This window comes from Nycticebus coucang, chromosome 12, assembly GCF_027406575.1.
Source record: "Nycticebus coucang isolate mNycCou1 chromosome 12, mNycCou1.pri, whole genome shotgun sequence".
In the NCBI taxonomy this organism is placed as follows: domain Eukaryota; kingdom Metazoa; phylum Chordata; class Mammalia; order Primates; family Lorisidae; genus Nycticebus; species Nycticebus coucang.
In genome coordinates this window covers 105,853,592-105,866,280 of record NC_069791.1, presented here as the reverse complement: position 1 = coordinate 105,866,280, position 12,689 = coordinate 105,853,592, and the positions used below count along the sequence as shown (strand labels likewise).

Here is a 12,689-nt window from a genome sequence, read left to right as displayed (position 1 = left end):
TTTATGGAAACAGGGACACACTTTGTTGCCCAGGCTGGAGTGCAGTGGCACAATCACAGCTTGCTGTAGCTTTGAACAGATGGGCTCAAGTGATCCTCCCACCTCAGCTTCCTGAGTTGCTGAGACTAAAGGTACATGTCACTGCACCCAGTTGATTTTAAATTTTTCATAAAGATGAGGTCTCACCATGTTGTTCAGGCTGTTCTCAAGTGATCCTCCAGCCTCAGTCTCCCAAAGTGCTGGGATTGCAGGCACCAGCCACTGTGCCTGGCCAACGTTATAATTTTTTTTTTTTTGTAGAGACAGAGTCTCACTTTATGGCCCTCGGTACAGTGCCATGGCCTCACACAGCTCACAGCAACCTCCAACTCCTGGGCTTAAGCGATTCTGTTGCCTCAGCCTCCCGAGTAGCTGGGACTACAGGCTCCTGCCACAATGCCCGGCTATTTTTTGGTTGCAATTTTGGCTGGGGCCAGGTTTGAACCCGCCACCCTCAGTATATGGGGCCGGCGCCTTACGGACTGAGCCAAAGGCGCCGCCCACGTTATAATTTTTTTAAAAGGGCTTCTAGGCTGGGTGTGATGGCTCATTCTTGTAATCCTAGCACTCTGGAAGGCCAAGGCAGATAGATTGCTTAAGCTCACGAGTTCGAGATCAGCTTGAGCAAAAGTGAGACTCCATCTCTACTAAAAAATAGAAAAACTGAGGCAAGAGGATCGCTTGAGCCTGAGTTGGAGGTTCCTGTGAGCTGTGATGCGATGGCACTCTATCCAGGGAGACATCTTGAGACTCTGTCTCAAAAGAAAAAAAAAATAACTAAAAGGGCTTCTATACTTCTAAAAACACCCCCTCAACTACTATTTTTACTATCGTCTTAAATCATTTTTATCTTTTCTGCAGTGCCTAAAGTGCCTAACACTGTGTTTCAGATGCTAAGGATTTTTTTTTTTTTTTTTTTTTTTTTTTTTGAGACAGCTTGACTTTGTGGCTGGTAGAGTGCTATAGTGTCATAGCTACTTCTGGGCTCAAGTGATTCTCTTGTCTCAGCCTCTCAAGTAGCTGAGACTGCAGCTCCCTACCCCTTTAACGCCTGGCTATTTTTAGAGACAAGATCTTGCTCTAGCTCAGGCTAGTTTCAAACCTGTGAGCTCAGGCAGTCCGCCCGCCCTAGCCTCCCAGAGCACTGAGATTACAGGCATGAGCCACCGTACCTGGCCTATGCTAAGGAGTTTTAATAATATTATTTATTAACTGGAAAAAGTACTGTTTGCAATTTTATTTAATTAATTTATTTTTTGAGATAGAGTCTCACTTTGTTGCCCTTCTGTAGAGTGCCAGGCATTATAGCTTACAGCAACCTCAAACTTCTGGGCTCAAGTAATCCTCTTTGGCTTTAGTTGGAACTATAGGTGTCCACCACCATGCCTGGGTACTTATAGAGACTAGGTCTCAGTTTTGCTCAGGCTGGTCTTGAACTCGTGAGCTCAAGCAGCCCACCTACCTCAGCGTCCCAGAGTGTCATGATTACAGGTGTGAGCCACCGCTCTCAGCCATGCAATTTAGTTTTAGAAGTGAAAGTTTCCATTATGTCCCTGCTTTGTAAGTACAGAAACCAAGGCTCTGAGTGATGGATAAAGTGATTCTAGACCTTGATGTCCAATGAACCACATCCTGGCTGAAGTTTAAATTAATTAGAAATAACTATTCAGTTTCCTATTCTCAGTAGCCAAATTTCATGTGCTGTAACTAATGTGGCTGTTTAAATAATATTAAGATTGAAAATATTGGCTCAGCGCTTATAGCACAGTGATTACGGCACTGGCCACATGCACCAAGGCTGGTGGGTTTGAACTGGCCTGGGCCAGCCAAAACATGGACAACTGCAACAAAAAGTAGCCAGGCGTTGTGGCGGGTGCCTGTAATCCTAGCTACTTGGGAGGCTGAGGCAAGAGGATTGCTTAAGCCCAAAACTTTGGGGTTGCTGTGAGCTATGACACCGCAGCATTCTACTGAGGGCGACATAGTGAGACTGTCTCAAAAAAAAAAAAAAGATGGAAAATACCAGTTTTTCTGTCACAGCAGCCATATGTAGCTCATGGCTCCCATCGTGGACATAGAACATCACCATCATCACAGAAAGCTCTTAGGAGACCAGGCATGGTGGCTCACACCTGTAATCCCAGCACTTAGGAGGCCTAGGTAGGTGGACTGCCTCAGCTCATAGGTTCGAGACCAGCCTGAGCCAGAGAGAGACCTTTTCTCTAAAAATAGCCGGGTGCTGTGGCCAGGCTCCTGTAGTCCCAGCTCCTCGGGAGGCTGAGGCCAGAGAATCGCTGAGCCCAAGAGTTTGAGGTTGTAGTGAGCTGTGATGCCACCACACTCTACCAAGGGTGACAAAGTAAGACTCTGTTTCAAACAAACAAAAAAACCTCTGGACAGCGCTGCTCTGTAGAACTGTAGTCCTGTCCCCATACTGCGGGGACTAGTACTAGTCTGTGGCCTGTTAAGGAATCCGGCTGCACAACAGGAAGTGAGCGTCAAGCAGAAAAGCTTCATCTATATTTACAGTTGCTGCCCATCACTCCTGTCAGATCAGCGAAGGCATTAGGCTCTCATCGAGCATGGACCAGATTGTCAGCTGCGCACTCTGGGGCTGTAGGATGCACACTTCTTAAGAGAATATAATGCCTGATGATCTGAGGTGGGAATGTAACACATGCGAATCATCCCAAAACCATTCCCCCTCCTCAGTCTGTGGAACAATTGTCTTCAATGAAACTAATCCCTAGTGCCAAAAAGTAGTAGACTGCTGCTCTAGACACAGTCTGTGGACTGGAGTTTACTTGTGCTGCTGTGCTCTGATTCTCTGCTCACATTCTTTGGTTTTTGCAGTTTTTGGCCGGGCCGGGTTTGGACCCACCACCTCTGGTATATGGGGCCGGCGCCTTACTCCTTTGAGCCACAGGTGCTGCCCCTGATCACACTCTTGATTGTGGGAATTTTAGAGTATGGGAAGCCAAGCAATGCCATCTGTAATTCAGGAATAAGGTTTCCCCAAAAGGGGGCTCAGCATGGTGCGTACATGCTTGTGGTCATTGACTTAGGCATTGGGCAGGGCGGGGAATGAAGATGAAGAAGAGATGAGGAGAGCCAGCAGGACACAGACAGGTTGTGTGAAGAAATAATGTGCTGCGAAAAAATACCACAGAGGTGAACGAACAGGGCTCTGGAAATTGAAGAGAAATTGTATAGGGCTGTGGGGAGCATGAAGGCTTGGTGAGGAAATGGTACTTATAGCGGGCCTTAAAGGATGGTTAGGATTTTGAAGAAATTTGAGGCGAGGGTGCCAGAGGCAGAGGTTCTGGGTGTATGAAAATAGAGGTGACCATCTTTCATTTTCCGGGACATACCCATTGTGCTTGTGTCTGTTTTTCTTTGCTGTTTGACTTTATGCCTTGACCCAGAGTTTTTCTCTGCATAGCATCAAATAATAAAAAAAGCTGTGCATTTTTATGTTTTAGTTTCAATCAGACAGGAATGTGCTGTAATGTTAAAGGCCAATTAACCTTGATTTTACCTGGTTTGTTAACAATTATAAAGGATTAGAGTTGCATCTGCCCTTACAGATTGATAAAAATGTGCTGGTAATCACCATGATTTTAAAAATAACTTCATTGAGATATAATTCACGTACCACAATTCATTGATTTATAGTATGAAATACAGTGGGTTTGGTATATTCCCAATTGCATGACTGTTAACACAATTGTTGACCATCTTTATCCTTGTTTATTTATTAATTTATGTTTTGCAGTTTTTTTTTTGGCCGGGGCTGGGTTTGAACCCATCACCTCCAGCATATGGGGCCGGCACCCTACCCCTTTGAGCTACAGGTACCACCCGACCATCTTTATCCTTGTAAAAGGAAACCCTGTATCACCAGTCACTCTCTGTATCTCCCCAGCCCTAGGTCACTGCTAAAGTATCTCTGTGGATTTGCCTATTTTTTGTCTGCCTGCTTTTACATAGTTTAACGTCCTCAAAGCTGAACCATGTTGTGATATTTATTCATTCTTTTTTCAGACAGAGTCTTGCTCTGTTGCCCAGGCTGGTGTGTGCTGGCACACACTGGTGTGATCATAGCTGACTGTAACCTTGAACTTCTAGGGTCAAGCCATCCTCCTGTCTTGGCCTCCCTTAGTTCTGGGACTATAGAGGTGAGCCGCTACGTCTGGCCCATTCCTTTTTATCATAGAACAGTATTCTGTTGTGTGGAGAAATTCACCATGACTTATACTGGGTCAGAAAAGATGTGCAGGCTCCCACGGGTGTGTCTTCAGTGATAGGTTGTACTCAGTAGTTTTTAAAGGGACTCAAACAACTTTTTGTTAGGATATGTTTCTCTACTCATTTGAGCTAACTGGGTGGTCAGGGTGGATCTGAGGAATCAATGTCAGTTTGTTCCATTAGCGTAGCAGAACCACTGGGATGTAGCTGATTATGGATGAGGGGATTTATTAGAGGGATTTTACTGGACACAGCTATGTGAGCTGGTTACATAGTCTGGTGCCTGGAGCTGACCTCTGCAAGGGAAGGTGGAGTGGGAGCAGGGCCAAGCTGCAGGCAGAAAGCAGAAGGCAGAGAACCCCCAGGCAAATGGGGACATGGCTGCTCCCTATGTTTCCTCTCCATAGCACAGGCATGTCTCAGAAGTGTGAACTATACAAGGAGGGGCGTATCATTACACTTTGTAAATCCCCCAGTCAGGTCTCTGAACCCCCAGCCATTTATACTCTTAAAAATTAAGACTCCCTCCCCCAAGAGCTTTTGGTTAGTTGGGTTATATCTACGGTGAGTTACCATATTAGAAATGAAGGCCAGTCTTTTTTTTGTTTTTTTTTTTTTTTTAAGTCCCTTATTTTTATTTTTTTGAGACAGAGTTTCTTGGACCATTCATGGTGTTTTGGAAAATAAGAAAAAATTGAATTAACATCTTCCAAACGTTAGTATTTTTTTTCTTTTTTCTTTTTTTTTTTTTTGTAGAGACAGAGTCTCACTGTACTGCCCTCGGGTAGAGTGCCGTGGCGTCACACGGCTCACAGCAACCTCTAACTCTTGGGCTTATGCGATTCTCTTGCCTCAGCCTCCCGAGCAGCTGGGACTACAGGCGCCTGCCACAACGCCCGGCTATCTTTTTTTTTTTTTTTTTTTTAGAGACAGTGTCACTGAATCATCCTCAGTAGAGTAGTGTGACATCACCACTCACAGCAACGTCAAACTCTTGGGCAAATCTTAAGCAAATCTCTTGTCTTAGCTTCCCAAGTAGCTGGGACTACAGGTGCCTGCCACAATGCCTGGCTAATTTTTTTCTATTTTTAGTAGTGTTGGGGTCTAACTCTTGCTCAGGCTGGTTAGTTGAAATTTTTATTTTATTTTATTTTTATTTTATTTATTTATTTTTTGGAGACAGGGTCTCACTGTGTCGCCCTGGGTAGAGTGCCGTGGCATCACAGCTCACAGCAACCTCCAACTCCTGGGCTGAAGCAATTCTCTTGCCTCAGCCTCCCAAGTAGCTGGGACTACAGGTGCCTGCCACAATACCCAGCTATTTTTTGGTTGTAGTTGTCATTATTGTTTGGCAGGCCTGGGCTGGATTCAAACCCGACAGCTCTAGTATAGGTGGCTGGCACCTCAGCCGCTTGAGCTACAGGTGCCAAGCTAGGCTGTTGTTGTCATTGTTGTTTACCTGGCCCGGGCTGGGTTTGAATCTGCCACCCTCTGTGTATATGGCTGGTGCCATAACCACTGTGTTACGGGCACCAAGTCTCGATTGAAATTTTTAAACACCAAAATATTTTCTTGCAGAAAATTAAACTTTTTGTTGTTGATTTTTTGTTTATTTTGAGACTCTCACTCTTTTGCTCTGGGTAGAGTGCTGTGATGTCATCGTAGCTCACAACAACCTCAAACTCACGGGCTCATGTGATCCTCTTGCCTCAGCAAGCTGAGACTAAAAAGCAAGCACCACCATGTCCGGCTAGTTTTTTCGGTTTTAGTAGAGATGGGGTCTCGCTCTTGCTCGGGCTGGTCTTGAACTCCTGAGTTCAAGAGATCTACCCGCCTTGGCCTTCCAGAGTGCTAGGATTACAGATGTGAGCCACTGTGCCTGGCCTATACTTGTGCAAGAACGAGTAAGAAAGAGTGTGTATATCTTTGGGGATGTTTGCTAATTTCCTTTTGAATGGACTTTTGAAAAACATTTCAAAATGAATGAAAGGATATTTGGCTTTTTGATTATGGTACACATTGCTTTAAGAGGAATAAATTTGACTATAAAAATTTATATTCCAGGCAGCTGTTTGTCACCACCCATATTGTAATACCCTCATAACCTCAGTATCAATGGTCATTTCCAGTGTTTTTCACTGTTAAACTGGTAGATGAAAAATAGTATCTCAGGCGGCTCCTGTATCTCAGTGGGTAGGGCGCTGGCCACATATACTGAGGCTGGCGGGTTTGGACCCAGCCCAGGCCAGCTGAAACAACAATTGACAACTGCATCAAAAAAAATAGCCGGGCGTTGTGGCGGGTGCCTATAGTCCCAGCTAGTTGGGAGGCTGAGGCAAGAGAATCACTTAAGCCCAAGAGTTGGAGGTTGCTGTGAGCTGTGACACTACGGCGCTCTACCCAGGGCGACAGCTTGAGACGCTGTCTCAAAAACCAAGAAAAATGGTATCTCATGTTAATTAGGGAAGTTGAGCATGTTTGTCATGTGTCTTTGTTTATTCTGGACGTTAGTCCTTTGGCTGTTGACTGTTCCAGATATCCACCTAGTTGGTACATGGCCTTGTCCTGTAGTGTCCGTGAAGCTCTGTCCCTACCACGCGTGCTCAGACTTCTTTCCTATAGCAGATAGGTCACACTGCATAGTTCAGCAGATAATCCCATTTTCTTTGTGGAACAGACCTGACGTGTGAAAGCAGTGCAAGGGTAATTATAAGGTCTTTAGTTGTGCACAGCATGAAAATCAGTCATCAATCACTGATGACTGATTTATAGGTAGTTAGGACATCTCTAGGGAATAGATTGTTTTTACATAATAAAGCCAAATTGTAAGCCCCAAATAAATAGTTTGAATATTTAAGGTAAGTATAAAAGGTTTTGTTGTCATATAACTAATTTAAATTAGGATTATTTGAGTACAAACTGTCGAGTTTGAATGCAGCTTCAATGGTTATTTTTGAAATACTTTAAAGAGGTTTTTACTGTGAACCTCCAGGCTCCACTGCCTTGAAGCTGGTGGGCGATGGCCTTGGCCTGCACTGGGGCGCCACAGGCACAGACGAGAGACCAGAACTGGTTTGGACAGGCTGGACTTATCCCCTGCAAGTGAGTTTCCGGCAAGTCTTGTCAGGAGGATGCACATAGCCAAATAACCAGAGTGTATAGAATGGTAAACCAAACACTTTAGATTTGTTGTATTAAGTCACTTTTACTGTTAATTATGTGACTGGGGAGACATAGTAAGAATAATAAGAAAACAACCGAGAGTCCTTCACTGTGTCCAGCAGAACAGCCAAGGAGCTTGTAAGGATACCCAGTAAATGTAAAGTTAGGACAAGTATGATTCTTGTGACCAGATGGAGATGGGGTGGCACCAGGTCTATGGTCTGGAACGATCTGAGGCCTGACAATGTCTTCCAGTGTCCCAGTCACTCCTGAGTGTCACAGTGCCTTACCAGGACATGGTGGCTTCTGCTTCAGTCTGTGGGACACCGGCTGGGGCAGAAAGGTTTCGGATGAATAAGAATCCTTACCATGTTCTTCAGGGCCCTGCCCACTTCCCCTCATGTACTTGCTCCTGTTCCGGTTTGTTCTATATAGAATCTGCTTCTCCACAATTCCTGCACCGCTGTCTGCTTTTCATTCTGTGGTCTACACTCATGTGTCTCTTCCTCCATGGCTAGTGAGACATGATCCAGCCCTGTGGCCCTGGTACGTTGTGCTGTCCCTGCCATGGTAGTTATTACCAGGCAGAAGCTCCTCACACCCTAGTGAGCACAGCGAACCAGGGGAGGTATCTGTGTAGTTCGCCTTTGAGCCCCAGGGTCTAGCTCAGCTCATGGCAGGTACCAGGGCTGACCAAGTTGGGTTTTTTGGCCTGAGAGAAGCAAGAGGGCTCTGCCTTTCCAGGGCTCTGCCTCTGGAAAGGCTTTTCTGTTACTTTGCCCACTGTCTTCTCATGCTCCCTCCTCACCCCCCTTCTCTGGAGTGGCCCTGGACTCTAGCAGCCCAACTGGAAACACAGTCCTTTATCTCCTAAGTTATTCCTGCCTAGAAAAAGCAGTGTATTAGGCCACAGAGTAATTAAAATGTCATCTTTAATAGAGTTGCTAATGTGATTGTGGAAAAATAGGGTATCCCACTCTTTAGTAGTATTTGTGCAATTCTTGGAAATGTGGTGGTAATAGCTGTTGGCTGCTTAGAAAGGATCTTTCTCTCTTTCTCTCTGTCTTTCTTTCTTTCTTTCTTTTCCGTTTTTCAGACAGGGTCTTACTCTGCTACCTAGCCTGGAGTGCAGTGGCCACATCATAGCTCACTGAATTCTTGAACTTTAGGGCTGAAGCGATCCTTCTGCTTCGGCCTCCTGAGCAGCTGGGAATATAGGTGTGCGCCACGTGCTGGCTAACTTTTTTTCATTTTTTGTAGAAATGAAGGTCTTTGCTCGGGCAAATCCCAAACTCCAGGTCTCAAGTGATCCTTTTACCTCAGCCTTCCTAAGTGCTGGGATTACAGACATGGGCTGCCATGCATAGCCAGAAAAGTCTTTAATGGTTATTTTTGAAATACTTTAAAGGTTTCTGGTACTTCATCAGGTACAAAGGCGGTAAGGGCCGGGAAGTCTTAATATTTGGGCATCTTTGTAACTGGGTTGGCAAGCTGATTGGCAAGAAAGGGTCTTGTTGCCTGGGTTGCACCTTCTTTCTACCCAGTAAGGGTATGGTCAACTACAAGTGCTACATTCTGGAAAGGAAAAAGGACTATTTTGGGGTGGTGCCTGTGGCTCAAAGGAGCTGGGCATCGGCTCCATATACCGGATGTGGTGGGTTCAAACACGGCCCCAACCAAAAACTGCAAAAAAAGAATAAAAAGAAGGGCCGCGACTGTGGCTCAAAGTGGTAGAGCACCGGTCCCATATGCCGGAGGTGGCGGGTTCAAACCCAGCCCCAGTCAAAAACTGTGCCAAAAAAAAAGAATAAAAAGAAAAAGGACTGTTTTTTAGATCCCTGGTGGGAGCAGCTATAATTCTGACTTGTGATTCCTGACCTTACTGTACCCTTTTAAGAACTTTACTCCTGAGTAGCTCAGTGGGTAGGGTGTTGGCCACATACACCAAGGCTGGTGGTTTGAACCTGGCCCAGGCCAGCTAAAATCAACAATGACAACTGCAACAAAAAATACCCAGGTGTTGTGTCTGACGCCTATAGCCCCAGCTACTTGGAAGGCTGAAGCAAGAGAATCACTGAAGTCCAAGAGTTTGAGGTTGCTGTGAGCTGTGACGCCTCTACTGAGGGCAACATAATAAGACTCTGTTTCAAAAAAAACTTTGCTCCTTTCTCAACTCCAGGCTCTGTCTGAGGACTGGATGTATCCAAGGCCTTAGCTGAGGCCCAGCCTTAGTTCCGCGTTAGAAGAATCTTTGAGGGGGGCAGCGCCTGTTGCTCAGTGGGTAGGGTGCTGGCCACATACACCAAAGGTGGCGGGTTTGGATTCGGCCCAGGCCAGCTATGACAACTGCAATAAAAAATAGCCAGATGTTGTGGTGGGCGCCTGTATTCCCAGCTGCTTGGGAGGCTGAGGCAAGAGAATCACGTAAGCCCAAGATTTGGAGGTTGCTGTGAGCTGTGACGCTATGGCACTCTACCTGGGGCAGTAGTTTGAGATTCTGTGTCAAAAAAATTAGAGTAGTCTTTGAGGGGACTGTGCTCACACCAGTTTCTGGTATTTCCTGCACACTAGGCATTAGGTCTGTCCCAAAATCAGCTCTCGGGTTTCTCAGTGTACGGTAACTCATTGTCTCTTGGTTGCCACCATCCAGGTTTCCTTGGATGCCTGGAGGGTTCTCTGGCTCCCTACCTCCTTCCTGGTGCAAGGGCATAGTTACAACTGTTCACATCTGACCCTACCCCCTAGCCTGGGCTTGTTGATCCTATAGTAACCCCTACCCTCCCTCTGATGGTGGCACCTAGTTTCTTAGTTGTTCCTAAGTACATCTTCTTATCTTCCACTGATTTGAAGAAGTGAAGGTGTTCTCCTGCATTGTGTGTGCAGGGAGGCTGATCAGTTGGTCAGGTGAGGTAGCTATTCAGAGCCTTTGGCAGTGTGGTTCTTTTTTGTTGTTGTTGCAGTTTGGCTGGGGCTGGGTTTGAACCTGCCACTCTCAGTATATGGGGCCAGCGCCCTACTCACTGAGCCACAGGTGCCACCCGGCGGTGTGGTTCTTAATGTCTGCCACTGGACAAAGCACAGGTAACTAACTATTGCAGAGGCAAGATGTGTTTGAGAAAGACAACCTGGGGCAGTGCCTGTGGCTCAACGAGTAGGGCACCGGCCCCATATGCGGAGGTGCTGGGTTCAAACTCAGCCCTGGCCAAAAACTTCAACCAAAAAAAAAAAAAAAAGAAAAACAACCTGGAGACAAGGAGCACGATGGAAGTGGTGGGTCAGAAGGGTAGGATGTTCAGAGTGGCCAAAAAAAATGGAAACAGTTCTGTGTAGGGCAGTGGTTGAATAAATCATAACATAATGATATAAGCTATTTAAAAATTAAATAGGCCAGTTGCTGTGACTCACACCTATAATCCCAGCACTTGGGGAGGCCGAGGTGGGACATCTCCTTTACTCAGGAGTTGGAGACCAGCCTGAGCAACATAGTGAGACTTCGTCTCTACAAAAAAATAGAAAAATTAGCTGGCATGGTACCTGTACTTACAGCTACTTGGGAGGCTGGGGCAGGAGGATAGCTTGTGCTGAGAGTTTGAAAACCCAGGACCTGTACAGAAATGTTCACAGCCACTTTATTTGTAAGACCCCCATCTGGAAACAACCCAGTTGTCAGCAGGTGAATGGTAGCAGTGGTACATTCCTACCACGGAATCATACTTAGCAGTATAAAAGAACAAAATTGTCACCAGCTGCATGTTTGTTATATAACATTTTTTAAATAACATTTACAGAGATGGAGAATTCATAAATTTTGCTAGAGATCATAGAGGAGCACTCATGAAAGAACCGGAGTGGCTACAAAGGGGCACCTGGAGGGGTCCTCGTGATATTGGGACCGTTCACTGTCCTGACTGGTGGTGGCCCCAGACTTGCACACGGGATAAAAGTATACTACTCAGCTGAACACAAACAATGAGTACAAATGGATACGGAGGTGACTTAATAGGATTGGTGGATTATGTCAGCATCAGGATCCTGTTCGTGATACTAAGTATTGTGGTTTTGCAGGATGGTGCTGCTAGAAGGAGAAAGTGGTAGAAAGAGCATTTTGAGGTCTCTGTACAGTCGTTCATCCCTTACTATTTGTGGGAGATTGGCTCCAGGACCTCCATAACAAAACCCTCAGGTGCTCAAGTCTCTTATATAATGGTGTAATATTTACATGTAACCTCCACACATCTTTCCATATACTTAATTATATCTGAGTCGCTTATAATATCTAATACAATGTAATAGTTGTTATACTATATTGATTAGGGAATAATGGTAAGGAAGAAGTCTACCTGTTCACTATGGACACTTAACCTTTAGCAGTCCAGCCCTGACCCCTGTTTTAGCTGAATTTGTTTTAACTGTGGCTCCTTTAATAAAAGGGGAGAAAACCCTGCCCCACTCTACGTCAGGGCCTGGGAATATTCCCTGAGGATGTTGTACCAGTCCTGGCACATGACATTAGTTTCAGTAAATTGGAGATAATGATTCCTGAAATACTTGAAGCAAATTTTAGATTCTTCCCACATGTTGAATGTTTTTTCTGTTATTCATATTCCAACATAGATGCAAGCTCTGCAGCCTGGCTGGTCTGTCTGAAACAGCTCTGCTTTTGTATAATTGCCCCCAGCATCTGTGTGGAAAGCCTTTTGTGTTTTGAATATCAAATTGCCCTTTTTTTTTGAGACAGAGTCTTACTTTGTCACCCTCAGTAGAGTGCTGTGGCATCATAGTTCACAGCAACCTCAAAGTCCTTGGCTTAAACGATTCTCTTACCTCAGTTTCCCAAGTAGCTGGGACTACAGGCACTCGCCACAATGCCCGGTTATTTTCAGAGACAAGGTTTTGCTCTGGCTTAGGCTGGTCTCAAATCTGTGAGCTCAGGCAGTCCACTCACCCCAGCCTCCCAAGTGCTGGGATTTCAGGCGTAAGCCACAGTGCCGGGCTTTTTGTTTTTCCTACCTTTAATTGCTTGAGAATTTCAAGTCACGGCCCATGTGGATGCATAATAATGTTGAAATTTTCATTTTAAAGTTTCTATCAGCCATTTTCCTTGCTTCTTAGGCTTGAGAGGGCTTTCTAAAATAAAATTTGTCTTTTTAAAATTAGCTTTTAATTTTGCAGTAATTTCAGATACACAGAAAAGTTGCAGAGTTAGTATAAAGAGTTCCCATGTATTCCTCACCCAGTTT

At 45.3% G+C, this 12,689-nt stretch overlaps 1 protein-coding gene across 1 annotated transcript in view; it reads left to right on the top strand.

Annotated features, from left to right (window-relative positions):
- USP7 (ubiquitin specific peptidase 7) overlaps positions 1-12,689 on the top strand; it is a 73,988-nt gene that overhangs the window by 15,401 nt on the left and 45,898 nt on the right. The window lies entirely within an intron of this gene.